The sequence below is a fragment of the Onthophagus taurus genome, chromosome 11 (assembly GCF_036711975.1).
Source record: "Onthophagus taurus isolate NC chromosome 11, IU_Otau_3.0, whole genome shotgun sequence".
NCBI classification, from domain to species: domain Eukaryota; kingdom Metazoa; phylum Arthropoda; class Insecta; order Coleoptera; family Scarabaeidae; genus Onthophagus; species Onthophagus taurus.
This window is the reverse complement of record NC_091976.1, coordinates 13,615,878-13,625,686: the sequence shown is the minus strand read 5'-3', so window position 1 is coordinate 13,625,686 and position 9,809 is coordinate 13,615,878. Positions and strand designations below refer to the sequence as shown.

Below are 9,809 nucleotides of genomic sequence, written 5' to 3'. Positions count from 1 at the left end.
TTTAAAATAACGAAGTTGTGGTCTACATCCGGTAGACCGGAAGTGGCGGCCATCTTGAAAGTATTTTAGATCGAAAGCTTCGAATGAACAATCCATGTTGTCAAAATTTCAAACTGCTACGAATAGTGGTACCTAAAAAAGTTCTAACGAACCAGTTACGTGAGACATCCGGTATAGGTCCTCTATAAAACAATTTAGATAGGAATTTGCGATCGCGTAAATACACAAAAAAATGTGAAGTAATATACATCTAATGTTTTGCACAAAATTTTATAGTAATATTCTTCTTTAAAGTCCTAATTTATATGAAAAGAAAATGAGTATGAATTTAAATAAAGTACTGCTTGCGTAGTACTACTTCCGGTTGAGGAATTTAATTCAAATTTTGACACAACATTACCCTTTTGGTCTTATAATCATATGCCAAGTTTCATAAAGCTAGCTAATTGCTAACACCAAAATAATATTTTCGATCGGGTTTTCTTACCGCTCGGACCACTGTGCGACGTCTACAGGTAATTCAAATTCGACCCCCACCATTGGGATCTCAGAAACCATAAGAGATACAGAAATGGTTAAATGGGTGCAAAGTTGCGTATCTTAGAGCTCATCATTTTTCAATTAAGTTTTCGGATCTAGCAGTTTTAGTTTTTAAAACATGACCGAAAAACAAACAAATGACTTCTCGTCTTTTGCCTATAACTTCTTTATTTTTCGTTTTTTCGTGAATCTGAAAAAACATTCTTAAGGCAACTTTTTATGAAAAATGTCATGACACAACTAGAAATTTTTTCCGACGTTTCGTTTTCGTGAAACTATCGTCAGGTTTATTTTTTCATATGAACGCCATATTTGATTTTCACACCAAAAAATAGGATAATTAATTCTGATTTCAATGATATGTCACATAATGTATTTCATTTAAAAAAACATTGAATTATTCAAAAAAAAGAATAAACCTGATGATAGTTTCAGACGTCGGAGAAAATTTTTAGTTGTGTCATGACATTTTTCATAAAAAGTTGCCTTAAGAATGTTTTTTCAGATTCACGAAAAAATTAAAAATAAAGAAGTTATATCATATTTTAAAAACTAAAACGGCTAGATCCAAAAACTTAGTTGAAAAATGATGAGCTCTAAGATACGCAACTTTGCCGCCATTTAACCATTTCTGTATCTCTTATGGTTTCTGAGATCCCAATGGTGGGGGTCGAATTTGAATTACCCTGTATATTTAAGTAATAAAGCTATCTACTACTATTAATAATAAAAGTAATATTAATAGTAAAAACATCTATTAATATTATATAATGAAACTAATTTGATTAGGTATTTATAAGATACATTTTTCGATCATTTATCTATCTTAAATTATCGAAATAGAATTAGTTTTTATAACTAGTAGTAGTAATTAGCTAATTTTTGACTAAAAATTCTAGATAATATGACTAAATTTTAGCTAGTTTTCCCACATTATTTTTCTCAGTGTTCTTGCACTTGTTCGGTCTGTGAATTCATTTCTCCTGCTATTTCGCCTATCTGTTTTCTTCGTCCATTTCACCTCGTCCCTCTCCGGACCAATTTGTTATAAGCGCTGTTTTCTGTATTGTTGCTCTATCACAGTCGGTGTCAAACCAGTTGCTTCTTTTCCGTTGTTTATGTGGATCTAAAAGTATGCTCCCCATTACCAGACCTCTCAAGGGGTTGTTCTATGTTTTTTTCCTCGGAGGGACGTACATATTAATAATACTCTTATTAAAGAACTTCCCCTTAACCTTTAGACTACACATTCTGATGCCTGAGGCCCACTACTACCACTTATAGATAAAGTCGCCGATAAAGCGTTATCTATCGGATAGCTTAAAAATGGGTTACTACCACTGTATTTATCTTATAGATACCGCTATCCAAGGGATAACTTTTGAAATATCTGTAACCCGTGGATTGGGTGTCGGATAAGTTGCTATCTAAGGGATAACTGCGGATACCTAACCTCAAATAGAATTTATACTGATGTATAAAATTCGACCGTTTTACTATTTCTGTTAAAATAAGAAAAATAGTATAAACGGAAATAAAAAACTATTAATAATTAACATTAGATAAAATCATCATGGATAATTTCTTCCACATTGGAGATGAAGAACAAATTTTTGCAGAAATCAATGAATTATTTCCTATAAGAAGCGAAAAGGTAATAAGGAGTAGAGTTGACCATTTAAATATTCATTCAGATGTTGAATTTATGACGATATTTCGTCTCTCGAAAAAAAGTTTTCATCACCTTTTCAATCAAATAGAAGATGTAATAAAACCTCCATCCATGATGTAAGTAATTTGTTGATTCCTATTATTTAATGTAAAATTCATTAAAATTTTAGTAATAATGCTGTACCTCCTTCAAACCGTTGTTGCTGACTCTTCGGTTTTATGCAATAGGTAACATGTTGCTATCCATAGCAGATTTTGCAGGAGTGAGTGTACAATTGGCATCTTCAGTCGTTCATCATGTTAGTTGTGCCATTATTGTTTACCATCACATTTTAACATACAATAATACGAGATTCTCCTTCATCGAACAGGTTAGAATATCGTCAAAATACCTAATAGTAGGTCTTTTGACCACATAGAGCTGTCAATTTAATATAATAGACAAAAAATCCCTAGATTTCTTGATTATCTCAATGTTTTCTTAACTATGAGATAAATGGAGGTGATAGTACGGACGATCCTGTTATCTACGAGATAAATTGTATCTTATAGATAGCTTACCTGATAGATAGCATTGGTTTGGTAGTAACGGGCCTGAGTATCGTTACTACCATCTTCTGGTTAAGCTATGTAAGAGATTATTACGACGGTGATTGGCTAGTAGATGGGTTTATCTATAAGATAAATTTAACTAAAAGATGGTAGTAATGGACCTCAATGGTTCGAAACCATCACGAACTTTTACCTGCTATAATGGTAGCTATACTACCTGTAGACAACGTAAACCCAGCAGTTACCCTAGGCTTGTACTTTGCCAGGATATCTCCTAGTTGTTAGAGTTCTGCTCCGATACAGAGTCCTCACATTCCAAGAGCACAGAGTTAAGTCATTATTCCTTAAAGCACTATTCTTTGATTGTCGCTTAGGTGGATTCTTTAGAGCTTTCAGGTGTTTCCTACATTTTGGGGATCTCCTGCTATCGATTATTAAGTAATTAAGTTAAATCTGGTTGATATTTTAATTTCTTATAATTAAATTGACTTGTAAGTTTAAAATGATTGAGATCATTATAATTCTTTTAAAGTATTGTTAATTATACTCCAAATACGGTGAATTCTCAAGAATCTTTTTAGTGAATCACAGAACAAACATTTCCTGTTTTCGGAAAGACTAAAGTTGAGCCAACTCTCTGATTGCAATATATCTTCGAATGTATTTCCTAGTATTTCCTCTACTCTTTCGGTCGTATTGCCAGATTGATTTATTAATGTATAGTTAATGCAAGTTTAGTGATATTACCTATAATTGCATCTATCTAAATCTAAATAGTTTTTCATCAATTACCAGATGGTTTATTATATTATTTTATCTTATTTGGTTACTGTAGTATGTTAACAAAAAATATATATAAGATGTTTTGCCAACATCATTTCGATTTTAATTACTGTTATAAACACATTCATGTAAAAGATACTGACTCAAAGACAATGACGAACAACAAAGAGAGAAGTCTCGGTTTCACGAAGACGATGTGAGTCAGGTCATTGTGTTGGCGAATATACGACCGGGTCCAAGAAATTAATAGTTCAACGCGGGATTCTGCGAGAGTTTTTACTGCCTGGCGCATCAGATTAGAAGACATTAAAGTCTTCGCTTCGAGGGCATTAATTTCACTCTTTATGCACGTTCCACCCGGACACTTTTACAGTCAAAATTCCAGCAAGAAACAATTCCCAATCTCTATAGATTTGAATATACGAAATTGTTTTAACAAGAAAGTGCCTTATAGCGTTCGATTTACTCTTGAATATTTGTGTTTGGTTTCATGTGTTTGATGTTGGGTTGGTTGGTGTTTGTTGTTCGTTTAGAGGTCGGTCAAGAGATAATACGATCATGAAATGTTCGCGGTTTAGCGACAAGGAACATAAATAGCGGTGAGGACGCGAACCGCTGACACCCGAACAGTGTACGGAACACGGGTCTGCGCCGCCAGGGCTTCGTTTCGAACCGAGGCCCCTCGCAGTGAATTAGATCCGGCCGATGGGGGCAATATTTAATTGGCACTGCGTATCAGCCGCGTTACAACCGTAAACATTGCGGCTACAAACATATTTAATGTCGACCGTAAATATATCGCCGTAAAACGTGACACTCTCCAACCAAACCTATACGTTACTACTACTACGCACATTACACACATTTCCTTTTTTTATAAGCAGACTCAATTTTTCTTTCTTTATAAGAGGTTCAATAAAAAATAATTCGTTGTAGGGGGTTAGTTGCGTGAAAAGGGACGGTAATTAGGTTGTCGCAAACACAACTTTTACTCCCAACAAATGGTTTATTGTATTACATATAATTGCCTGAAGGATATTTAATTCTGAACGGTTTCCTGAACGATTGTCGTTGCGTTGACACGAAGTTGAAATGAACTTGATCGAGTAGGGTGTTGGAAAAGGAAATTGGAACAATCTCTTGGTGATTAGGTGACACAAAATCTAAAATTAAGTTCTTATACATCAATAGCAAAATAAATTTCGAAATTATAAAAGAAAAATGTAACAATATTCTTTTGTGTAAGAATTTCTAAAAAAAATCTACACCGACAACTCTTAGTTAAGAGTTGTTGGATGATCAATGAATTGACGAAGAGATGCAATTAGTTACTAAGTGACCCGGAGAAGCTCCAACTCCAAGCAACGCAGGCTTCAGTAAAAAGACTACGAAGAAAACGTCTTCGAAGCGCTGTTCCCTATCCCGCTGTTCGAAGCCGTTGCCGTGACAATAAAAATTATAGGCTAGCTGAACTGGAAAACAACGGGCCTTCCTCGGACCTTGGGTCCGTTGTTGTACGACGGCGACGAGAGAAGACGAGAGAAGAAGTAAAGAAGTGCCGCGCGCCGATCGGCGCATTCATTAACGGTCGACACGCAACCGGCGCGGTTCTTCTTCTTCGGCTTGGTCGCTTGCTGCTGCGGGTCGTCGGGCGTGCGTGCGTGAGACACCCCGGGCCTGCGCCCCGCGGCTTGACCCCTGCCGCCCCTTGGTAGCCCGGACCGGACCGCAAACCACGCTAATTATGGATAATTTCGTCCTGCTCCGGTGGTTCGCCTGTCTTTTCAACGGATTCACCAACAGAAGAGACCGTTTTCGTGCTTATAGTCTTCGAGACCTCTTTAACACAAAAGCGATCATCCTAATTTATACCAACAATTACGTATTAATATTCAACGTTATCATCTTGTAGGATTTTCTACAAGATCAATATTACAGCTTTAAAATCACAACGTATCATTCGCACTTGTAAATTTTAACGAAATATTGTACCGTTGAAAATTTACAACAACAAAAGGGATATTAACATTCGAGATTATCGTGTAGTACGACTGGAGAACGCCTCGGATTCTCCTGCCGACTATAAAACATCGACGGTCCTTGGAGCCACATGCTTCTTCGTTCTTCGTCCTCCGAAAGGAGGAATTTACAGGGTGGTCCCGTTCGAAGCTGCAACAAAAGCAATTTGTACGAGTGTCAACCCGAGACCTGGTTATCTGGTCATCTTTCCGGTAAACCGATGTTTTCGTTCTTCTGAAACAGTTGTTGTTGTGCAATATTGTGTTTCAAATCATTCAAAAACAAAATATAAAATATCTTTTTGATAAATAAAACATTGATATATAAACAACGAATTCAAGTTGTAACTGATTTTTAGTGTGATATCTTAAATGGTATTTTATATACTTATACATAAACTTTATACTAGAAAAGGAATATACTATATAACTTGATTGATTGACTTGAATGATTTAGAAAAAAAGGTTGCAGAAAAATGGTTTGAGGAAGAGTCTATTGTGTTGTCTCTAATCTCAATTCTTCTCTTGGTGGTTGGATGCCGCCGCAGTAGCAAGCTGCAAAGAGAGCAGCAGCACCAACCACACTTTAAGACGTTTAGGACTAATAACGCCATTAACTTCATTCAACGAGACCGAACAGTCACCGAGCGCGGTCTTTGCACAAGGTGGAATGCTTCGAAGTCCCTATAGAAGGAATTTGCAGAACATGAATGATAACCCCTTGTAAACAATTGTCAATTAGAAGGCATCTAGTTAGCCGACAATACAAGAGGCAGACAGCGGCCTTTTGTTGGGCCTCCATTAGAGGGCACGTTGACGTCCGAACAATTGGTGAGCGCAACAAATGTCCCTTCGTTTCTACTTATCACACGGCTATCTGATCTGAACTGTACCCTTCTCTTTTCCGCTTAAGGAAAACTTATGCGTTCCGTCTTTATTTAAACGTCGCGTCGTTTCGATTTGGAACCGAAAAAAAATTGTTCGAGAAAAAAATTTCCCGATGGCGAGGTAGATATTAATTAACAAGCGATTATAGAGGAGAAGAGAATTAACACAAAACCCTACAAGAATTAACTCTGGGAATAAAAGCCAGTTTCCGCGCGCGCCTGGTATCTCGGTTGCGTAATCGATTGTATATTAAATCATTGGCATTCCCATGCGGGAGAAAAACGCGTCTTGGAAGGAGGATGAGGAAATCGGCTCTAGTGGAGAAATGGGTGGTACCAGTACCGGGACGACGAAGAAGGAGATTAGAAGGAGAAGATTAGAGGAGGAGGACGAGAAGGACGTTATCGCCGGGTTCTTCGCGTGGACCACGGGTAATGACCAATGGTGGGAAAAACTTGCGTGTTGTATTCTCAGTGAACTAGCGTATGCTAATAGAAAGACTGCGGACGATCGCTTTCAAGAACCGTTTCAAAATTTAAATAAACCAACTTCTTCAATAACATATTTAAAGAAGAAAACAAATAAATCATCAACCCAATTAATTTAATTCTCATCTCTCAAACACAAATATAGAAAAAATAATTACTATGGAACTCCTATGTGTTGCAATTTATACCAAAATACATTGATTACTTAACCTACATACTTAATCCATAGATGTTTACGTACGTACTTTCCGAAAAAAAGTATTCTACTAATATATTCTTTTCAAAAGTTTGTTTATATTGCCTGTAATAATAGTAGTAATATTTATTCAATTATGTGAAATACATAAGTGGACGTGACAAGTCAGTATACATAGGACAATTAAATAAAATACAATAACAAATTAAATAATAAAAATCACTACATATCTAAAAATTCCTGTTAAGTTGTTTAAATTTTTTGAGACACTCCTAAAATCTAATCGACCGGGGTAGTCTATTATAAAGTCTTACTTCTTTCAAATGTGGAAATGACATGTCGAGAGAGAATTAGGTTATCTCCACCTGTTGTATCATATTTGTAAGTAAAAATTACAAAACGGCTTACATTAGTCTGTACATAAACCAAAGTCTTCAATAAATAAATGCATAGCAAGATGAGTATCGAATGAGTCCTGAAAGCTTCCCTAAATGATTTCCTGCCATTTAAATCGAACAATAATCTAATGACGCACCCCACATTAGTATATTGTAGGAAATAATAATAATAATAAAGTTTATCTACGACTGCCTGGATAAGTCATCATTACCGCACTCATTTCAGGTGATTTGAGTTACGTAATGAAGTTCATTACCGCACTAGTTTCGTTACGTAACGCATTTTTAGCCTAATCAAAACAGAGTTAATTTACTGAAATGAGCAACAATACAAAAGAAAATATTCATTTGAAAATATTTTTATAAATGTCAAATAGACTTTTCTAAGGAAATTGATTTTTTTAGTAATTTTTAGCAGTCGTACTAGATAAAATGCTGTATATCACACGTGGGCTAGAGCATAATTACAGTTTCTAGCCCACTTGTAATATAAATAACTATTATTTGTCGCAAAGAAATGTACGTTCAATAGTCAACAATACAAGAAAATAATAATAATATTCAATAAAAAATGTAATTTAAGTATTCCTCTATCGAGTAGAAGGAGTATTGTAGTAACAATCGCTTCACTTTCCCACTGAAGATGGGCAACGGCAACTCAGAATACGCTGGTGGCAATTTATTATATAATTTTATGCACATATAATTAGTGCTTTGTTGTGGTCTTTTGATGCGGTGTTGTGGAATGACGATCCTGTTCTTCTGCCTAGTGTCATGTTGGTGGATATTACTATGAGATGAATATCTCATTTTATTCTTAAGCAGAAGGGTAACTGCCGCCAGTATGTAGACGCTAGGGACAGTTAATATGTATTTGCATCGCTTTAAATATGCTTCTGCAGCTATCTCGCTGTCCTGCACACCCCACAGCTCTAAGGGCTTCCTTTTGCTGGATTAAGATCTTGGAAGTTTGAGGCGATGATCCCCACATCTCAATGCCATATTGAAGGATGGAATTAAAGTGGTTGAAGTAGACGATTCTAGCAGTTTCATGGATTGAGATAATCCTTATTCTTCTGATGAGGTAGGTTGCTGTGGGTAACTTTTTTGTAACGTATTCTATGTGAATTCTATTTCAGGTGGGAATCTATGTTAAGACCAAGGAATTTAATCGTATGTCCCGTATCTGGCTCTCTATTGGTAAGTATGAGTGATTGCGTCTTTTTTCCATTCATTCTTAGCTTATTGCTGGCAAACCACTCCTTCGCTTCCAGCTCGACTTTCCGAGGAGTTCCTGTCTGTCTCTAGATGTCACCAACAGCGAAGTATCATCAGCGTCAAATCAGCCGTTAAGTTTTGTGGTAAGTCATTGATATAGATCAGGAACAAAACCGGGCCAAGAATAGATCCCTGTGGCACTTCCTGTCCTATCTATCTTCTTGCCGAGAATCTTCCTTTCCAGTAAACCATTTGTGTTCTATCCTGGAGATATGTCCTGAAGAGCCCCTTATACCGTACTACTCTCGCTTAGCGAGCAGAATCGGGTGGTTTTTGTTGAAAGCATTTGCTATCAGTTCCAAACGACCCGTAACAGGTGATGATGTGGTTCTTGGCTTTCTGTAACCGTGTTGTTCGGTGCTAAATATGTTGTGACTTTCAAGAAAATCAATCTGTCGCTTCATTATTAGTCGTTCAAAGACCTTGGATAGTGTTGCTTGTATTGCGATGGGCCTGTAATTAGCACAATTCGCTTTGTCACCTCTCTTGAAAAGTGGCACTACCTTTGAAACTTTAAATTCTTCTGGGTAAATTCCATCTACCATGCATTGATTGATAGCATCTGTTGACGGTTTTGCTATTTGGTCTCGTATACTCTTTAATAAAACTTATGAAATTCCATACAAGTCTAATGTATTTTTTTATTTTATGTTCTGTATGACACTTCCGACCTCGAAGATTTCCGGACAGAGCACAGGTCCAGGTTCAGAGTGCATCTTTATACAAAATAGCGACATTTTGTATAAAGTTGGAAAGAGTTATAGCTTTTTGTTGTTGAATTGCTTGCTTGTATTCTAATTTGTAGCGCTTGTAAATTTCCATGTGTTCAGGCAAGTTCACAACTGTTGCCATAGTGAGCAATATATCCAATACTCTCTTTTTGTTCTGCAGTTTCGGAAGAAAATTCATTTGACAACATCTTCTCTTGGTATCGGGTACTTCTTTTTCAGGAAATATGCGATTGAACGAATTAAATTGTGCTACACTGCTATTGTTT

The 9,809-nt window shown here is 36.3% G+C and overlaps 1 long non-coding RNA gene across 1 annotated transcript; it reads left to right on the top strand.

Annotated features, from left to right (window-relative positions):
• The first annotated feature begins 8,096 nt into the window (after window positions 1-8,096).
• On the top strand, window positions 8,097-8,891 carry LOC111413625 (uncharacterized). The gene is made up of 3 exons (XR_011642109.1): window positions 8,097-8,618; window positions 8,674-8,734; window positions 8,809-8,891. It is a non-coding gene; the product is annotated as an uncharacterized lncRNA (long non-coding RNA).
• Window positions 8,892-9,809: the final 918 nt, after the last annotated feature.